The sequence below is a fragment of the Hemitrygon akajei genome, chromosome 4 (assembly GCF_048418815.1).
Source record: "Hemitrygon akajei chromosome 4, sHemAka1.3, whole genome shotgun sequence".
Lineage (NCBI taxonomy): Eukaryota > Metazoa > Chordata > Chondrichthyes > Myliobatiformes > Dasyatidae > Hemitrygon > Hemitrygon akajei.
Window position 1 is genome coordinate 193,515,066 of NC_133127.1, and position 21,069 is coordinate 193,536,134.

At 43.6% G+C, this 21,069-nt stretch overlaps 1 protein-coding gene across 4 annotated transcripts in view; it reads left to right on the plus strand.

The window, feature by feature from the left end:
- Nucleotides 1-21,069, plus strand: part of LOC140727066 (glycerophosphodiester phosphodiesterase domain-containing protein 5-like) — a 271,585-nt gene that overhangs the window by 62,709 nt on the left and 187,807 nt on the right. Inside the window, exon 2 of one of the 4 annotated variants that reach the window (XM_073044292.1) lies at nt 13,916-14,103. The exons of the other annotated variants lie outside the window; for them this stretch is intronic. The gene's annotated coding sequence lies outside the window, so the exon portion shown is untranslated. The remainder of the gene's footprint in view (nt 1-13,915; nt 14,104-21,069) is intronic. 4 annotated transcript variants of the gene reach the window in all.

Genomic DNA, 21,069 nt, shown 5'->3' on the forward strand with positions numbered 1-21,069 from the left:
TTGATGCCATGTCCAATCAAGAAACTATCAATCTCTGCCTTAAATACACCCAACGACCTGGCCCCCACAGCTGCATGTGGCAACAAATTCCACAAATTCACCACCCTTTGGCTAAAGAAGTTTCTCTGCATCTCTGTTTGAAAAGACACCCCTCTATTTTGAGGCCGTGCCCTCTTGTCCTAGACTCTCCCACTCACCACGGGAGACATACTTTCCACATCTACTCTGCCTAGGCCTTTCAACATTCCAAAGGTTTCAGTGAGATCCCCTCTCATCCTTTGAATTCCAGTGAGTACAGACCCAGATCCATCAAACGTTCCTCGTATGATAACCCTTGGGCAATTAGTTTGCAAACATTTATTCACCAGTTGAGGTGGCATTCTCAGTGCATAGTTGTTGGTGTTTTTCTCTGAGAGTGCTCATGTTTATATAGCACCCCCCCCCCCCCCGTTCACTTGGATCTGATTGGCTACCTCTTCAATTGACCTTTGAATTCTTGCATTTCTTTGGCTCTTAGGCCTTCGTAGATGGCATATTTCACATATTTTATATTTCAATATGTTTGTTTATGGAGTTATCAGAAGAAAACCACACTGTCCATTAACACGGAACAGACCGTATACAAGACTGGAGTTCTCTTCTCTGACCTGTCAGAGGACTTTCAAATTATTAACTCAAGAGATTCTACAGATGCTGGAAATCTTGAGCAACACACACAAAATGCTGGAGGAACTCGGCAAGTCAGGCAGCATCTATGGAGAGGAATTAACAGTTGATGTTCAGGGCCGAGACCCTTCCTCAGGACTGGAAAGGAAGGGAGAAGAAGCCAGATTCCGAAGATGGGGAGGGGAAGGAATACAACCTGGCAGGTGATAGACGAGACCAGCCGAGGGGGAAGCTAGGTGGGTGGGGGAGTGGGATTGAATTAAACTAGGAGGTTTTTTTTTAGCATGTTGCACCAGGCAGTCAGCCATTCTAGTCTGGCACATGGTGTCAGGATTGGTCTCCTTTCGGATTAACCAGATCACAATATGAACGTTCCTGACTCGACCCTTGTTTTTTTTATGAGGCTGAGTGGCTAGCTCAACACTCAACCTGGCACGGATGGGAAGCAGGCGGGGGGGTGGCTCCGGAGCCCAGCGCTGATGCCATTGCGCCACCAGCCAGCCAACTGGGAGGTGATAGGTGGAAAGGTAAAGGGCTGAAGAAGGAGGAACCTGATAGGAGAGGAGAGTGACCCATGGCAGAAAGGGAAGGAGGAGGGACTCCAGAGGGAGGTGATAGGCAGGTGAGGAGAAAAGAGGGGATCCAGAATGGGGAATCCTCCTCTTTCCCTCCCCACCCCACCCCACTAAGAAAGGAATACAAGCTGACAGTTGAGAAGGTGGGTGGGTGGTTGGGGGAGGGTAAGATGGAGCTTTTGACAGACTGCATGTAGAATGTGGGAGTTATGTAAACATTAGGCCTTCCTTAATAAATCTAATAAGCTCAGGGGAGACTTCTTTATTTGTGGAGTGATGATCTCATTAATATTAGTAGTGGAAGTCAAAGTGCACCACAGCATTGAAACAGGCCCTATGGTCCTTGTAGTCTGTGCTGAACCAGTTATCTGCCTAGTCCTATTGACTCTCAACTGGGCCATATCCCTCTATAACCCTCTCATCTATGTATCTATCCAAATATCTCTTAATTGTTGAAATCAAGCAACGTCCCCTACTTCTGACGAAGGGTCTCGGCCCGAAACGTTGACTGCTCCTTTCAACAGATGCTGCCCGACCTGCTGAGTTCATCCAGCTTGTTTGTACATCTTGATTTGACCACAGCATCTGCAGTGTACTTTGTGTTTACGATCCCCTACTTCTGCTGGCAGCTCTTTCTACACTTGCACTACCCTCTGAGTAAAGAAATTCCCCTCAGGTACCCTTTAAACACATCGCCTTTCTCTTTTAACCTATGACCTCTATTTCTAGTCTCACTTGTTCAGTGGGAAAAGCCTGTTTTTTCCCATCTATACCCCTCATAATTTTGTATACCTCTATGAAATTTCCCCTCATTCTCTGACACTCCAGGGAATAAAGTCCTAACCTAGTCAACCTTTCCCATAACTCAGGTCCTCAAGTCCTTGGCAACATCTTTGTAAGTTTCCCCTGCGCTCTTTCAATCTTATTGATATCAAGGGAGGGAGTGCTCTCTCCAAACTGGCTAAACAGGGATGGGAGGAGAGAACAGAGTGAGATTGTGTTGAATATAAACAGCGATGTGAGCCAAGGCGGCTGAATCGTCTCATTCAGTACTGCACAGAACACACAGTCAAATGGGACCTCTGACTAGAGGCAATGGTGTCACTCTTCCTGCTTCGGTCAGAAGGTTGAGAGTTCAAATCCTGCTTTGAAGGCATGAGTACAGTATCTAATCTGATGTGAAAAGAAGCTCAAGTTTATTGTTGTCTGACTGTACATGTATACAATCAAATGAAGCAATGTTCCTCTGGACCATGGTGCACCCACAAGACATATGTCACACACAGCACATAAACCAAAATATTAGACTATAAATAAGTTAATGACATATCGTAAAGTTCAAAATGCATGTAGTGCACAGTAAACAGCTCTGTCCTAATGACGAAAGCTCAGAGGTGGCAGGGTATTCATTAGTCTGGGGGAAGAAACTGTTACCCAGTCTGGCAGGCCTAGTCCTGATGCTCCTGTACCTCCTTCCTGACGGGACTGGGTCAGAGAGATTGTGGGGATCCTCCACAATGCTTTGGGCCCTTCATCTATAATGCTCCTAGTAAATGTCACAAATAGGAGGGAGGGAGACCCCAGTGACCCTCTTGGCAGTTTTTACTATCCTCCGTAGGGCCTTGTGGTCCAAAATCATGCTGCTTCCCTACCGCGTAATGATGCAGACAGACAGGACACTCTCGATGGGATTCCTCTAGAAAGTTATTAGAACGGGCGGGGAGACTTTCACACCTCAATCTCCTCAGAAAATGTAGATGCTGCTGCGCTTTCTTGAATAGCGAGGAAGGGTTGTGGATCCAGGTTAGATCGTCCGTTATGTGCACACCAAGGAGTGTTGTGCTCTTCACTCTCTCCTCAGCAGAACCATTGAGGATAAAGCAAAGACTGCAAGTCTGTTTTCAGAATCTGAAATAAATATTCTGCAGATGCTGGAAATCTAGAGCAAGATGCACAAAATGTTGGAGGAACTCAGCAGGTTTGGCAGCATCCGTGGAAACAAACAAACAATCAACGTTGTCAGCCGGGACCTTCTTCAGGACTGGAGCGGAAGGGGACAGAAACCCTTTGGGCCACGTTGCTGTGCTGAACTAATTAAGCCAGCAGTTAAACTTCTAACTAAACTAATCCCTCCTGCCTACGTGAGGTCCACATCCCTCCATTCCAAGCACATTCATGTGCCTATCGAAGAGCCTCTGAAATGTTTCTTATCATATTTGCCTCCACCAATGCCCTTGTCAGCACATTCCAAACACCCACTGCTCTCTGTAGAAAAACAACTTATCCCACACATCTCTTTTAAACCTTCCCCCTCTCCTCACATTCAATGCATGCCCTCCAGTATTTGACATTTTGACCCTGAGGAAGAGATAGTGGCTGTCTCCTCTATCTATGTGTCTGATAATCTTGGAAACCGTGATCAGATCTTTCCTCACTCTATTCTCTGCTGTTTTCTGATTTTATTTTTAAGTTGACATATCGGGGTCTTTAATTTGCTGTGAAACTGCTACCTTTAAGAAGCAGGAGGGATATTAATGTTAGTCTTTTTAATTATTTATTTAGAGATGCAGTGTGGAACAGGCCCTTCTGGCCCAATGAACCGCACCATCCAGCAGCCCTTTATTTCAGCCTAGCCTAATCACAGGACAATTTACAATGACCTATTAACCTGCACGTCTTCAGACTGTGGAAGGAAACGGGCTGGAGGAAGCCCACGTGTTCACGGGAAGAATGTACAAACTTTTTATACGCAGCGTTGGAAATGAACTCTGAACTCTGCCGTCTCGAACCGTGATAATGCCATGCTAACCGTTGCCGGAATGGAAGATGATTCTTCTGTTAAGGTTGTTTGGGTTCATGGCATTTGCTCTTACAGAACTGTTTTTTTTATTAGAGATGCATCACAGTAACAGGCTCTTCTGCCCAATGGGTCCATTCTGTTTAATTACACTTATGTGATCAATTAGCTGCTAACTTGTACAATGTGGGAGGGAACTGGAGCACCCAGAGGAAACCCACACGGTCCTGGGGAAAACATACAAACTCCTTACAGACAGCAGCGGGAATTGAACCTGAGTTGCTGGCGCTGTTGCAGTGTAACTCTAGCTACTAGGCTACCGTGCCGCCCACAGATCGCTGCCTAAGAATTTCAGACTCTCTCGCACGGAATGTATGCGGGGATAAACACTGTAAATAAATAAACAATGTTTTTAAACTTGTGTTTCTCAACACGTGCACAGATGATCCATCTGCACAGTATGGATGTGGCGAGGACATTTCCAATAGTGGGGAAGTCTAGGACCAGAGAGCACAGCCTCAGATAAGAGGGGCGTCCATTTAGAGAGGAGATGAGGAGGAGTTTCTTTAGCTGGAGAGTGGTGAATCTGTGGAATTTGTTGTCAAGTGCAGCTGTGGGGCCAAGTCATTGTGTATATTTAAAGCAGAGGTTGATAGGTTCTTGATTAGTCAGGGTGTGAAAGGTTAAAGAGAGAAGGCAGGACAATGGAGTTGAGAGGGATAATAAATCAGCCATGATAGAAAGGGAGAGCAGACTCAGTAGGCTGAATGACCTCATTCTGATCTTATGTCTAGCGGACACTTCAGGGAACCGTGTACATACTGTGCAAAGTCTTAGGCACATATATTTATAGCTAGGGTGCCTAAGACTTTTGCACAGTACTGTAGTAATTTTATGTATTGCACTGTACTGCTGTCGCAAAAAAAAACAAATTTCATGATGTGAGCGATGATAAACCTGATTCTGATCTGGGTCTCTATTGTGGGCTGAGAGTGGGAAGGGGGCAGGGAGAGGGGAATCATGGTTGAGAAAAGGGGAAGGGAGAGGGGAGGGAGTGGGAAGCACCAGTGAGACATTCTGTAATGATCATTAAACCAATTGTTTGGAATCAAGTGACCTTTCCTGGTGTCTCAGGGCTGAGTGTGTCTGCACCCACAATACCCCCGCTCCCTGCCACCCTTTCTTTGCCACCTGTCCCACACCCCTCCCACGGCGCTCCACCTCCCCATTCCCAACACCCTTTGCTCCCGCCAGGTTTTCATACTCACTCTCTTGTCCACATTGATAAATACAGAATTGTGCAAAAGTGTTAGACACCCTATATATATCTATGTGCCTAGGACTTTCACACAGTAGTGTACTGTACTCCTGGGTGCCTCTATTCCATGAAGGAGTTAATGTAAGTTAGGGATGCTGAGGGAAATCATTTTACTGAGTATCAGAACAAAGGAATAACTAATGTTTCTATTTCTTGTTATTCAGTTTACATAAAAAAAGCTCATCTTAATTGCATTGTCCAACATTTGTTCACTTGTGAGATATTTAATTATTTTATCAAAATCCAATCTATTGCTAAATGGAGATAGCACAATAAATTGACATTATTTTGAGACAGGTATGATTTGTATTTTTTAATTAACTGGCCTAGATCTTAGCCATGATCAAAGGGCAGAACAGACTTGATGGGCCGAGTGGCCTAATTTGCTCCTGTGTCTTCATTTATTTAATGATACCATGTGGAACAGGCCCTTTTGGCTCAGTGAGCTGCGCTGCCCAGCAACCATCTGTGTAACCCTAGCCTAATCACTAGCCATTTCAATGACCAATTAACCTGCATCTTTGGGCTGTGGGAGGAAATCCACATGCTCATGGGGAGAATATATAAATTCCTTTCAGGAAGTGGCGGGGATTGAACCTGGGTTACTGGCTCTGTGATGGCACTGAGCTGATCGCTACACTACCGTACCATGGTCCTATTGTAAAGTTTGCCACTTTGTGAGGTAATTTTGCACTGCAGCGATGTGCACCGAGGTGCAACCCTGCCATGGCATTAGCCATTGTATGGCAAAGTTGTTGTTCTGCAAGGCTGCGGTTACCAAACAATGCACCCTGTAGCTGAGATGTGGGTGGTCGTGGTTGAAAGCCGTAAGGTTGAAGCAGGATCTGAGTTATTTTATTGAGATGCAGTGCAGAATAGGCCCTTCTAGCCTTTGAGCCATGCCCCCCCAGCTATCCACTGATGTGAATCCTAGCCTAACACAGGACAATTTACAATGACCAATTAACCTACCAACTGATACATCTTTGGACTGTGGGAGGAAACCGGAGCACTCGGAAGAAACCCATGTGGTCACGGGGAGAATGTACAAACTCCTTACAGACAGAGGAGGGAAGAGAATCAGAGTCGCCTCTGCTAACCACAATTCTACTGTGCCATCCTATAGGGTACGGTTGAATAGTTTAGGATTTTATTCCCTGGCGTGTAGCAGAATGAGGGGAGATTTGATGGAGGTAAAGAAATTTATGGGGTATAGATAGGGTAAATGGAAGCAGGCTTTTTCCACTGAGCTTGGGTGGGACTACAACTAGAGGTCATGGGTTAAGGGGAACTGGGCTCACACCACCAGGTTCGGGAACAGTTATTACCCCTCAGCCATCAGGCTCTTGAACCAGAGGGGAAAACTTCACTCAGCCTCACGCACCCCATCATTGAAATGTTCCCACATCCAAGGGACTCACTTTCAAGGACTCTTCATCACACGTTCTCATTAATTATTGCTTATTTATGTAATATTAATACTTTTTGTATTTGCACAGTCTATTGTCTTCTGCACTCTGGTTGAATGCCCATGTTGGGCAGTCTTTCATTGAATCTGTTATAGTTGTTATTCTATAGATTTATTGAGTATGCCCACAAGAAAATTAATCTCAGGGTTGTGTGTGGTGACATATGTGTATTTTGATAATAAATTTACTTTGAACTTTGAGGGGGCATTTCTTCACACGGAGGGTGGTGAGAATCTGGAATGAGCTGCCAGTGGAAGTGGTGGGTGCAGGTTTGATTTCAACATTTAAGAGGAGTTTGGCTGGGTCCATGGATGGGAAGGGTGTAGAGGGCTGTGGTCTGGGTGCAGGTCGATGGGACTAGGCAGATTAATGGTTTGGCATGGACTAGTTGGGCCAAACGGCCTGTTCCTGTGCTTTGTAGTTCTATAACTCTATGACTCTTGGTTCAAGAGTGGGAGTACTAATAAACTGCTGTGGAAATGAAAGCCGAGGATAATCAGTGGGTAGATTGATGAGCCTGCAGGTGCCTTGGCTCTGTTGTGTACTTAGTAATTTTGTCTTCATTTGCATGGCAGAGCCTTCGTCAACATTGTTCACATCAGTCATCCTCTGTGTTCCCACATACAAAAGTTCAAAGCAAATTTATTCTCAAAGTGCATATGTGTCGCCATTTACAACCCTGAGATTCATTTTCCTGTGGGCATTCACTGTAAATACAAGGAAACACAATAGAATCAATGAAAAACCACACACTGGAGAGTTTAACATCGGTAGCTGAGCGAAGGGCGCTGAGTAGGCTACGGTCAATTATGGAAAACTCTGAACATCCTCTACATAGCACCATCCAGAGACAGAGAAGCAGTTTCAGTGACAGGTTACTATCGATGCAATGCTCCTCAGACAGGATGAAGAGGTCAATACTCCCCAATGCCATTAGGCTTTACAATTCAACCGCCAGGACTTAAGAACTTTTTAAAAGCTATTATTAATGCTTTTTGAGATAGTGATTTAGATGCATATCATATTTTTTTTACTGAGTTAAGTATTGTATGTAATTAGTTTTGCTACAACAAGTGTATGGGACATTGGAAAAAAAGTTGAATTTCCCCATGGGGATGAATAAAGTATCTATCTATCTATCTATCTATCTATCTATCTATCTATCTATCTATCTATCTATCTATCTATCTATCTATCTATCTATCTATCTATCTATCTATCATAAAGACAAACAAACAACATGCAAAATCAGCAAACTGTGCAAGTACAAAATGAATATATTAATATAAATAAATAAGCAATAAATATCGACAACAGGAGCTGTAGAGTCCTTAAAAGTGAGTCCATAGGTTGTGGAATCAGTTCAGTGTTGAGGTGAGTGAAGTTATCCCCTCTGCTTCAAGAGCCTGGTGGTTGTCGGGTAATAGCTGTTCCTGAACCTGGTGGTATGAGTTGAGGCTTCTGTACCTCCTTCCTGATGGTCACAGTGAGAAGAGAGCATGGCCTGGATGGTTCAGGGTCCTTGATGATCAAAGACTCATCTTCTTTTTCCCGCAGTTCTGCGGAAGGGTCTCGGGCCAAAACGTCGATGGTACTTTTTCCAGAGCTGCTGCCTGTCCTGCTGAGTTCCTCCAGATTTTGTGTGTGTTGCTTGGATTTTCAGGATTTGCAGATTTTCTCTTGTGTGTCCTTGATGATAGATGCTGCTTTCTTGTGGCAGCATTCCTTGTAGGTTTGCTCCAGTCTCTTAAATGATAATATACAATGTCTTGCCTTTCTATAGCGTCCTTCTCAAACTCAGGGTGTCCCAGTGCTCATTAAGGGCGAAGTTGCGTTCATTGTCGGATGCACAGGTCCCTGTGTGCATAGGTGCATCACAGGCAGAGAGCATTAGAGAGACAGGATAGCATCAGCAGTTAGCACAACACTATTACATCTTAGGGTCCAGGAGTTCAGAATTCAATTTCAATGTCATCGGTAAGAAGCTTGCCTGCTTTTCCTGTGTGCACATGGATTTCCTCCCACACTCCAAAGACGCACGGGTTAGTAGGTTTTATTTGTCATTGTAAATTGTCCAGTGATTGGGCTCAGGTTGAATGGATGGTTTGTTGGGGGCACAGTTTGAGGGGTGGGAGGGACCTGTTCCGAAGTCTTTCTGCAAATAATAAGTAACGACAGCATTCCCATGAAAAGCTCTGTGTGATTTTTATCAAGGAAGTAAAAGGTGGGTTAGTAAGGTGACACGAAGGTATTGTAAGCAGATGGCACGAAAGCTAGTGGTGTTGTGGACAGTATAGAAGGCTGTCGTAGATTGCAACAGAACATTGAGAGGACGCAGGGCTGTGTTGAGATGTGGCAGGTGGAGTTCAACCTGGAAAAGTGTGGTTAGGGTATCGGGACCAGAGGCAAGGGACAGGGTGGTTCTACTTGCTGCTCTGTAATGTTTACTCAGCTCTGCACTGAACTGAGGCTGTGGTCTGCTCGAGCTGCAGTGACACTTGGTTTCAGGTCAGTGATTCCATGATGTTTACTCAGCTCTGCACTGAACTGAGGCTGTGGTCTGCTCGAGCTGCAGTGACACTTGGTTTCACGTCAGTGGTTCTGTGATGTTTGCTCAGCTCTGCGCTGAACTGAGGCCGTGGCCTGCTCGAGCTGCAGTGACACTTGGTTTCAGGTCAGTGATTCCATGATGTTTGCTCAGCTCTGCGCTGAACTGAGGCCGTGGCCTGCTCGAGCTGCAGTGATGCCTGTCTTCATGCCTTTCATAAAACTTCAAGTCCGCACAACTTTTTTTTTCTCTCTCTACAAATTGTACATTTAATGGCCTTTTTAAATGAGTTTTTAGTTTCTTTGTTTTGTGGCTGCCTGTAAGGAGACAAATCTCAAGGTTGTTTAAAAAAACTATACATGTTTTGATAATAAGTGACGTTGAACTTTAAAATGACTCACTTTGGAAGGTCAAATTTGAAGGCTGATTACAGGGTTAATGGCAGGATTCTTAGCAGTGTGGAGGAACAGATGAATCTTGTAAGTCCACGTCTGTAGATCCCTCAAAGTTACCGCAAAAGTTGATAGGGTGATTCAGAAGGCGTGTGGTGTGTTGGCCTTCATTAGTGGGAAATTGAGTACAAGAGACGCGAGGTAATGTTGCAGCCCTGTACCGTGCTGTAATGTTCTAATGTATATTGCTCTAAAAACATAAATTAAACAACATGACCATACAAAAATAGCACAGTAGAACAAAAATAGTCCACTGGAGTGCAAAAGCAATCGTGGTGTTAATGTGCAGAGGAGGTTCACCAGGTTGATTCCGGAGGGTGTTAGCCCACGACGAGAGATTGAGTTGCCTGGGACTGGAATTCAGGACAATGAAAGGCAAACGTACAGAAGCAGATAAAATTATGAGAGGGAGAGGTAGGATAGAGGCAGGAAAGTTGTTTTCACTGATACGTGAGCTTGGAACTAGGGGACACAAGCCTCGAGATTCAGAGGATTAGATTTAGGATGGAGATGAGGAAGAATAGATTTTCCCTGTGGAATTCTCTGCCCAGGGAAGTAGTAAAGGCTACCCCATTAAATATATTTAATAACAGAGTTTTGCATAGTAGGGGAGCTTGTTTAATGTCATTTATAGTACACAAGTATAAAGGAGAATAAAATAGTTGTTACTCCGATCTAATGCAGCAACAAAAAAGAACACAATAAGATAAAGGACACAATAATAAAAAAAATTATATAGATACACAAGATAATTTACATATATAGATTGATTGCGTCAATCTATAAAGTGATGCTAGGCACAAAAGTGTCTGATGGGAAATTATAAAGTAGTGGTGGTTGGGGTGTGAAGGGGTGGGTTAGTGGGTGGAGATGTTGATCAGCCTTATTGCTTGGGGAAAATAACTGTTTTTAGAAACATAGAAAACCTACAGCGCAATACAGGCCCTTTGGCACACAAAGTTGTGCCGAACATGTCCCTACCTTAGAAATTACTAGGCTTACCCATAGCCCTCTATTTTACTAATCTCCATGTACCTATCTAAAAGTCTCTTAAAAGACCCTATCGTATCTGCCCATTCCACACACTTACCACTCTCTGAATAAAAAACTTACCCCTGACATCTCCTCTGTATCTACTCCCCAGCACCTTAAACCTGTGTCCTCTTGTGGCAACCGTTTCAGCCCTGGGAAAAAGCCGCTGACTATCCACGCGATCAATGCCTCTCATCATCTTGTACGCCTCTATCAGGTCACCTCTTTTGAGTCTGGTGGTCCTGGCATGGATGCTACATAATCTCCTCCCCGGAGAAAAGGTAGGTAGATGGAGCTGAGTCTACGGCCAGATCAGCGCATTGAGTGGCGGAGCAGGCCCGACGGGCCAGCTAGCCTATTTCTGCTCCTGTTTCTTTTGTTTGACTGAGGTAGTGATAAGGGTTATGGTGGCCGGTTGAAGGGAAGTCTCCGTTCTTGAACCTGGTAGTGTGGGACTTTAGGCTTCTGTACCTCCTGCTCGATGTCACTGTGAGTAGATGCCACATCTTCACACTCGGATGGTGGCAATCTTTGATGATGGATGTTGCCTTTTTGAGGCAGCGCCTCCTTTAGATAGTTAAGGAGGGAAGTTGGGCAGCTGGAATTAGTGCAGCCCATTGTATAGAGTATGGAGCAGTTACATAAAATACTTTTGGTTAAGAGGGAAGACCAGTGGAGAGAATGCTCCTGGCATAAGATTTTGGGAGAAGTCGGTGCCTCACTTGCTTCAATATGAGGTCTCATCACTGATCGGCAAGTATTTCCGTCAGGGTTGCTACGATTCTGATAAATATTTATTTTATTTTATTTCATTTAGAGAGCCAAGTGGAACAGTCTCTTACAGCCTTACGAGCTGTGCTGCCCAGAAACCCACCTATACTTAACCCTAGCCTAATTACAGGACAATTTACAAACTAACCTACTAACCAGAATGTGGGAGGAACCCCGAGCACCCAGTGGAAACCCGTGCACTCGCTGGGAGGACATAGGAACTCCTTGCAGGTGCTCACAAATTGAACTCCGAACTCCAATGCACTAACCACAACCGTACTGTGATGTCCTATGGTACTTGATGAGGTATTTGGACAGAAACATGGATATTCAGGGAAAGGAAAGGAGGGATATGGCCCATGTCTAAGTAGGTGAGGTTAGTTAGATTGGACAGTATAGCAGCGTAGAGGTTAGTGTAGCGTTATTACAGCTTCAGCAATCAGTGTTTAATTCTTGCCACTGTCTGTAAGGAGGTGTCTGTTCTCTCTAAGACCACGTGGTTTCCTCCGGGTGCTCTGGTTTCCTCCCACATTCCAAAGATGTACAAGTTAGGGTTAGTAAGTAGTGGACATGCTCCGTTGGCATCGGAGGCCTGGTGACACTTGCGGGCTGCCCCCAGCACATCCTCGGACTGTGATTGTTGCTGACACAAATGACACATTTCACTTTAAGCTTCAAGGTACATGCGACAAATCAAGCTTTAATTTTTAGATAAATAGTGGGCATAGCACTAAGCAGGATATTTGGGTGCACATGGCAAAGGTTTATTAACAACATTTAAAAGGAATTTGTACAGGTACCCTACTGGAAAGGTTTGGAGCGATATAGGTTGGTTTGCCATTATTGTCTCTGATCCTAGATACGGTGAAAAGCTTTTTTGCATACTGTTTACATAGATCAAATCATTACACAGTGCACTGTGGTAGACAAGGTAGAACAATAACAGAATGCAGAATGAAGTGTCAAATCTCCTGAGATAATGCATTGCAGGTAAACAATGAAGTACAAGATCAGAGTGAGGTGGATTGTGAGGTCTGGAGACTAACGCCAAACTGAGTCCACAACCTATGGACTCGCTTTCAAAGTCTCTGCTCTTTATTTCATTGATTCAGCAATACAGTGTGGGGTAGGCCCTTCGAGCCGCACCGCCTCAGCTATCCCCGGCAAACCCAATTAACCCTAACCTAGTCACGGGACAATTTACAATGACCAGTTAACCTACTGGTATATCTTTGGAGGAAACCGGAGGAAGCCCACTCATTTCATGGGGAGACTCCTTACAGAACGGCACAAGAATTGACCTCCGAACTCTGGAACACCCGGAGCTGTAATAGCATTGTCCTAACCGGTACAGTACCATGGTACCCAATACTGAGAACTCATGTTCTCAATGTTATTTATTTATCTATTTACTATTATTATTATTTATTTTTTTCTCTGCTCAAGCTGGTAAAACCAGAGGTACAGGCATAGCCAAGCACGCTCATTTTTCAATTGCTAGGAACTTTCGGACTATTCTCGTGGTGTTTAGTATTGTGGCTTTTTGATCCTTAACACAGATATTACTGTGTAAGTCTAATTGTTTAAAGCTATTGTGTAGTGACTTTAGGATGTTACCAGCTGAGGATATTACTATGTACTCTGGACAACGTATACCCTATTCATGTTACAAAGTCTTTCAATTTCCTCTTTAATTCAGCATATATCTGGTATTTTTCACTGATTGATTTCTGTAAGTTATGTGTGTTTGAAATAGATTTATCTGTTAAGTAAGTTGTTCTTGCTTGCTTATGCTGTATTATTATATCCGGACGGCTATTATGGGTTGTCCTATCTGTAATGATAGATTGGTCATAATATAATTTGTGGTATTCTGACTCTAAAACTGGATCAGGCTTGTATTCATAGTAAGGTGTGATTTCATTTATGAGTTTGTATGATTTGTCTTCTTTTGTACATTGGTTGTCAGTCTTTGTTTATCTAAGTTTTTCATAAATTCTAATGTTGAATAGAAAAGAACAGAACAAAACTTTATTGCCATTGCTCAGGACAGTGAGATTGTGGTGCTTCTCCAGTCTGTGCAAGCCACATATTTACAATGCATGCAGTACGGCTTAATTTAAAAAATTCTGTATTTACACAGAACAAGTGACTTTGATAGTCAATAACACTCAAAACCCATTGACAAGCCAGGGTGTAGCACTATTCAACTGCACAGCAGCCCTTGGGAAGAAGCTGTTTTTCAGTCTTAGTGTCTTGGCTAAGATGTTTCTGTGTCTCCTACCAGGTGGCAGGAGATTGAACAGACAGTGTCTGGGATACGATGGGTCTTTAATTACGTTACGAGCATCGAGAGTTGTAGATTGTCTCCAGGTCCGGTACTTGAGTCTCAGTGATGTGCTGAGCTGCCTTAATCACCTGCTGGAGCGCTTTGTGATCGGTCTTGCTCCAGATCGAATACCACACTGTCAATCGGTATGTCAGCATGCTCTCTACCACACGTCAAACTGTAAATGCCTGCAAGAAAATTACTCTTATGTTAGAATATAGTGGCATATACATACTTTGATAATAAATTTGTTTTGTCTTTGAATTGTATTAAAGAACTATTGGAAAATGTTAGCAACACACACAAAATGCTGGTGGAACGCAGGAGGCCAGACAGCATCATATATGAAAAATATTAGTTTTTTTCCCATTGTCAAATGTACAGTGAAATCACCAAGGTCTCGTCACTAGGACAGCGAGCTGTTCACTGTTTACCTGTGCTGCACTCTACATGCATTCTGAATTATATTTTATTAATGTATTTGTGGTAATATTTAGATTTATGTGCGGTGAGTGATATATGATTTGTGGGTGCACCGTGGTCCGGATGAACATTGTTTCATTTGGTTGTATATTTGCATAGTCAGATGACGATAAAGTTAAACTTGAAAGTTTGTCTTGCAAGCTGTTCGTACAGATCAGATCATTACACAGTGCAGTGAGGTAGCACAATACGAGGTAAAACAACAATGGGAAACAGCTTCTTCCCCCAGGCCGTAGACTACTGAATGCCAAGCCGCCACCCAGGTCTCATGACATGCCAAATGTCATTATACTGTTTACTTTTTAACTTGTGATGTAAAAGCAAGTTATTATATGTTAATTTATTTGTGGTAATATTATTTTACGTGTTTTGTGTGTGTGAATTTAATGTACTGTGCTGTGTATCTTGGTCCGGAGGAACATTGTTTCATTTGGTGATATACATGCATATGGTTGAATGCCAATAAAATTAACTTGTGCTTAACTTAAAGAGCAACAGCTCCAGAGAAAGTGCAGTGCAGGTCATCAAAAAGAGTAATCAAGATCACTCCTTGTGCAAATGAGTTTCAATAATTCTTGACGACAGGGAGTGTAAATCTCGCTTGCTTACCCAGAGTGTGTTGGCCCCTGTGCTACAGTAACAAAGAGTTTACAAGCATTTAGTGGTAGTTGAGGCGATTCCTGTTTGCTTCCGGCAGTGGGAGCTGGAAAAGATTAGGTGAAGGGTCACGGGAGGTGGATCACATGACTGGGAATCCAGCTGATCCTGGGAGGTGGACTGGTGAAGGGGCTGAGGGCGGTGAATCACAGACTTCACATTGTGTACCGGACCCTCTGTGTTACTCCCATGGGCAACTGTGTTAAAGCTTTGACTATGAATGTAAAAGTGAAAAAGCATTGGATGGTTTATTCTTGCCATATTTTTATGATGAATAATGTTTATTTTGATACTTTAAAAAAATCTGCTGGCTAATTGGAAATCGCACTAGAACCCATTTACTCAACCTCAGAAGTTTTTTTGCTCTCTTTTTGCAGTACTTATTTAATTAAATGTTTTATAAACACATATTTCTTCTGTGATTTATAGTTTTAAATTACGTACTGCAATGTACAATAATGCAAAAATAAAACAATTTCAAGACATGCCAGTGATTTGAAACCTGATTCTGATTTTAAGTTTTGTACAAAATTCTAAACTGTTCCCTCGATATAGTGGGTTGGTGGGGTCGGGGGGTGTGGAGAAGGACAGACCCCTGTGTAGGAATGATCTTGCACTTATTGAGTGATCTCCACTGCCCTTTCTCTGTAGCTGTTACACTTTATTCTGCATTCTGTTATTTTTTTTATCTTGTTCTACCTCAATGCACTGGATAATGAGTTAATTTAAAACCATAAGACATAGGAGCAGAATTAGGCCATTTGGCCCATCATCTGCTCCACCATTTAATCATAGACATAGAAACATAGAAAACCTACAGCACAATACAGGCCCTTTTGCCACAAAGCTGCGCCGAACATGTCCTTACCTTAGAAATTACCTAGGGTTACCTATAGCCCTCTATTTAAGGAATCTCTTGAAAGACCTTATCATATCCGCCTTCACCATCAACTCCAGCGGCCCATTCCACACACTCATGGCTCTCTGCATAAAAAACTTACCCCTGACATCTACTCTGTACCTACTTCCAAACACCTTAAAAACTGTGCCCTCTTGCGCTAGCCATTTTAGCCCTGGCAAAAAGTCTCTGACTATCCACACGATTAATGCTTCTCATCATCTTGTACACCTCTATCAGGTCACCTCTCATCAAATGTTCCTCACATGATAATTTAATTAGGAAAGGGAGAAAAGATTATGAGAGAAAGCTGGCAGGGGACATAAAAACTGACTGTAAAAGCTTTTATAGATATGTGAAAGGAAAAAGATTGGTCAAGACAAATGTAGGTCCCTTATAGTCAGAAATAGGTGAATTGATCATGGGGAACAAGGACATGGCAGACCAATTGAATAACTACTTTGGTTCTGTCTTCACTAAGGAGGACATAAATAATCTTCCAGAAATAGTAGGGGACCGAGGGTCTAGTGAGATGGAGGAACTGAGGGAAATACATGTTAGTAGGGAAGTGGTGTTAGGTAAATTGAAGGGATTAAAGGCAGATAAATCCCCAGGGCCAGATGGTCTGCATCCCAGAGTGCTTAAGGAAGTAGCCCAAGAAATAGTGGATGCATTAGTGATAATTTTTCAAAACTCCTTAGATTCTGGATTAGTTCCTGAGGATTGGATGGTGGCTAACGTTTTAAAAAAGGAGGGAGAGAAAAACCGGGGAATTATAGACCGGTTAGTCTGACATCGGTGGTGGGGAAAATGCTAGAGTCGGTTATCAAAGATGTGATAACAGCACATTTGGAAAGAGGTGAAATCATCGGACAAAGTCAGCATGGATTTGTGAAAGGAAAATCATGTCTGATGAATCTTACAGAATTTTTTTGAAGATGTAACTAGTAGAGTGGATAGGGAAGAGCCAGTGGATGTGGTATATTTAGATTTTCAAAAGGCTTTTGACAAGGTCCCACACAGGAGATTAGTGTACAGACTTAAAGCACACGGTATTGGGGGTATGGTATTGATGTGGATAGAGAATTGGTTGGCAGACAGGAAGCAAAGAGTGGGAGTAAACGGGACCTTATCAGAATGGCAGGCAGTGACTAGTGGGGTACCGCAAGGCTCAGTGCTGGGACCCCAGTTGTTTACAATATATATTAATGATTTAGACGAGGGAATTAAATGCAGCATCTCCAAGTTTGCGGATGACATGAAGCTGGGCGGCGGTGTTAGCTGTGAGGAGGATGCTAAGAGGATGCAGGGTGACTTGGATAGGTTAGGTGAGTGGGCAAATTCATGGCAGATGCAATTTAATGTGGATAAATGTGAGGTTATCCACTTTGGTTGCAAGAACAGGAAAACAGATTATTATCTGAATGGTGGCCGATTAGGAAAAGGGGAGGTGCAACGAGACCTGGGTGTCACTGTATACCAGTCATTGAAGGTGGGCATGCAGGTACAGCAGGCGGTGAAAAAGGCAAATGGTATGTTGACATTCATAGCAAAAGGATTTGAGTACAGGAGCAGGGAGGTTCTACTGCAGTTGTACAAGGCCTTGATGAGTCCGCACCTAGAGTATCGTGTGCAGTTTTGGTCCCCTAATCTGAGGAAAGACACTCTTGCCATAGAGGGAGTACAGAGAAGGTTCACCAGATTGATTCCTGGGATGGCAAGACTTTCATATGAAGAAAGACTGGATCGACTAGGCTTATACTCACTGGAATTTAGAAGATTGAGGGGGGGATCTTATTGAAACGTATAAAATTCTAAAGGGATTGGACAGGCTAGATGCAGGAAGATTGTTTCCGATGTTGGGGAAGTCCAGAACGAGGGGTCACAGTTTAAGGATAAAGGGGAAGCCTTTTAGGACCGAGATGAGGAAAAACTTCTTCACACAGAGAGTGGTGAATCTGTGGAATTCTCTGCCACAGGAAACAGTTGAGGCCGGTTCATTGGTCATTGGCTATATTTAAGAGGAGGTTAGATATGGCCCTTGTGGCTAAAGGGATCGGGGGTATGGAGCGAAAGCAGGTACAGGGTTCTGAGTTGGATGATCAGCCATGATCATACTGAATGGCGGTGCAGGCTTGAAGGGCCGAATGGCCTACTCCCGCACCTATTTTCCATGTTTCTATGATAACCCTTTCATTCCTGGAATCATCCTTGGGAACCTCCTGTGAACCCTCTTGAATGCCTGCACATCTTTTCTTAGATGAGGAGCCCAAAACTGTTCACAATACTCAAGGTGAGGCCTCACCAGTGCCTTATAAAGCCTCATCATCACATCCCTGCTCCTGTATTCTAGACGTCTTGAAATGAACGCTAGCATTGCTTTTGCCTTCCTCACCACCGACTCAACCAGCAAATTAACCTTTAGTGTGTTCTGCACTAGGACTCCCATGCCCCTTTACATCACAGAGTTTTGCATTTTCTCCCCATTTAGAAAATAGTCCGCACATTTATTTCTATTACCAAAGTGCAAGATCATGCATTTTCCAACATTGTCAAGTCAAGTCAAGTCAACTTTTATTGTCATTTCGACCATAACTGCTGGTACAATACATAGTAAAAATGAGACAAAGTTTTTCAGGACCATGGTGTTACATGACACAGTACAAAAAACTAGACTGAACTACGTAATAATAAAAAAAATTGCCACTTTCTTGTCCATTCTCCTAATCTGTCTAAGTCCTTCTGCATCCTGCCTGTTTCCTCAACACTTCCTGCCCCTCCACAAATCTTCTTATCATCTGCAAACTTGACAACAAAGCCATCTATTCAATCATCTAAATCATTGATATATCCCATAAAAAGAAGTGGTCCCAACACTGACCCCTGCGGAACACCACTAGTCATTTGCAGCCAACCAGAAAAGGATCCTTTTATTCCCACTCGCTGCTGTCTTCCAATCAGCCAATGCTCTAACCATGTTAGCAACTTTCCTGTAATACCATGAGCTCTTAACTTGGGAAGCAACCTCACATGTGGCACCTTGTCAAAGGCCTTCTGAAAGTCCAAATATACAACATCCACTGCACCATCTTTATCTACCCTGCCTGTAATCTCCTCAAAGAATTCCAACAAGATTGTCAGGCAGGATTTTCCCTGAAGGAAACCATGCTGACTTTGTACTATCTTGTCCTGTGTCACCAAGTACTCAATCACTTCATCCTTAACAATTGACTCTAACATCTTCCCAACCACTGAGGTCAGGCTAATTGGTCTGTAATTTCCTTTCTGCTGCCTCCCTCCTTTCTTACAGAGTGGAGTGACATTTGCAGTTTTCCAGTCCTTTGGCACAATGCTAGAGTCCAATGATTCCTGGAAGATCATTACCAATGCCTCCATAATCTCTTGCACTACCTCTTTCAGAATCCTAGGGTGCAGTTCCTTCAGTAAACAAGACCCAAGGCATTTGTATAAACATTGTCCAAGACAAGTGTTTCCACTGTATCTTGGTACATGTGACAATAATAAACCATCAGACATCGGGGCAGAATAAGGCCATTTGGCCCATCAAGCTTCCTCTGCTGTTTGATCATGGCTGATCCATTTCCTGTTCAACCCCAATTCTCCTGCCTTCTTCCTGCAACCTTATCAATGATGTATCAACCTCCACCTTAAATACACTCAATGACTTGGCCTCCTCAGTCATCTGAGGCAATGAATTCCACAGATTCATCATCTTTTCTGGTTAAAGAAATTCCTCCTCATCTCCATTCTAAAGGGGCATCCCTGTATTCTAAGTCTGCACCCCCTGGTCCTCGACTCACCCACTATTGAAATATCCTCTCCAAATCCACTCCGTCTGGGCCTTTCAACATTTGATAGTGCTTAATGAAATCCCCCCCTCATCCTTCTGAATTCTAGTGAATACAGGCCCAGAGCCAGCAAATGCTCCTCATATGCCTTCCAAACCCAGAATCATTTTCGTGAACTTCTTTTGAACCCTCTCCGATGTCAGCACATCCTTTCTCGGATAAGGGGCCCAAAACTGCTCACAGTACTCTGAGTGAGGCTTCACCAGTGCTCTATAAAGCCTCAACATCCATTTTTTGCTTTGATATTCTAGTCCTTTCGATCTCAACCTGCAAATGAACCTTTAAGGTTAAACCAATTCTAATGCCAATTCATTCCCGTGCTCCTACACTACCCACTGTTATCAGACTTTTGAACAGACCGCTGAACCCTGGCCTCACAATCTACCTCGTTGTGATCTTGCACTTCCTTGCACATTTACCTGCACTGCACTCTCACTGTAGCTTTTACACTTCATTCTGCATTATTATTGTTTTACCTTGTTCTATCTCACTGCCCTGTGTAATAATCTGATCTGTATGAACAGTATGCAAGACAAGCTTTTCACTGTATCATGGTAAATGTAATATCAATAAACCAATTCCACCTTCAACACACAAACTATTTACTAGCACACTGGCTCCTTCACTGAGCCGTTAACTTGACAGATTTTAATGCTCCCCTAACTACGGGGTTATTAGGGCAGGTACCAAGAGCTTGGTCAAACAAGGTGTAACAGGAGGGAATTGAGTCAGAGAGGGGAAGGGGTATTTCTAGAGCCTTGGGTCTTGTTTACTGAAGGGATTGTCAACAGCCTCCTGTAGCGAAGTTAATGAACTTTCCTGTCAGCCTGAGAGGCTGCTCTGATGTCTATCTCACTCCTACGCTTCCAGTTCTTGCCCCTTTCCTGACTTCCCTCTCCCCTCCCCCCCGTCCTCCACTCCCCCTGCTTTATTGGCCTATTTCCACCCCTCCCCTCTTCTTCAGCTTTCCCCTCTTTCAATGGCCTCTCTAGCTTCTTGCATACCCTGGATCTTTTCTGCACCCCCCCCCCCCAGCCTTGACACCCCACTTTTGCTCTACCCTCTATCCACCCTACCCTCCAGCTTCCTTCTTCCCCCCCCAGATCCCTCCACCCAGTCAACTGCTCCTCTCTCTGAACCCTCAGCAGGCCAGGCAGCATCTATGGAAAAGAGTAACCAGTCGACACTTCGAATCGGGACCCTTC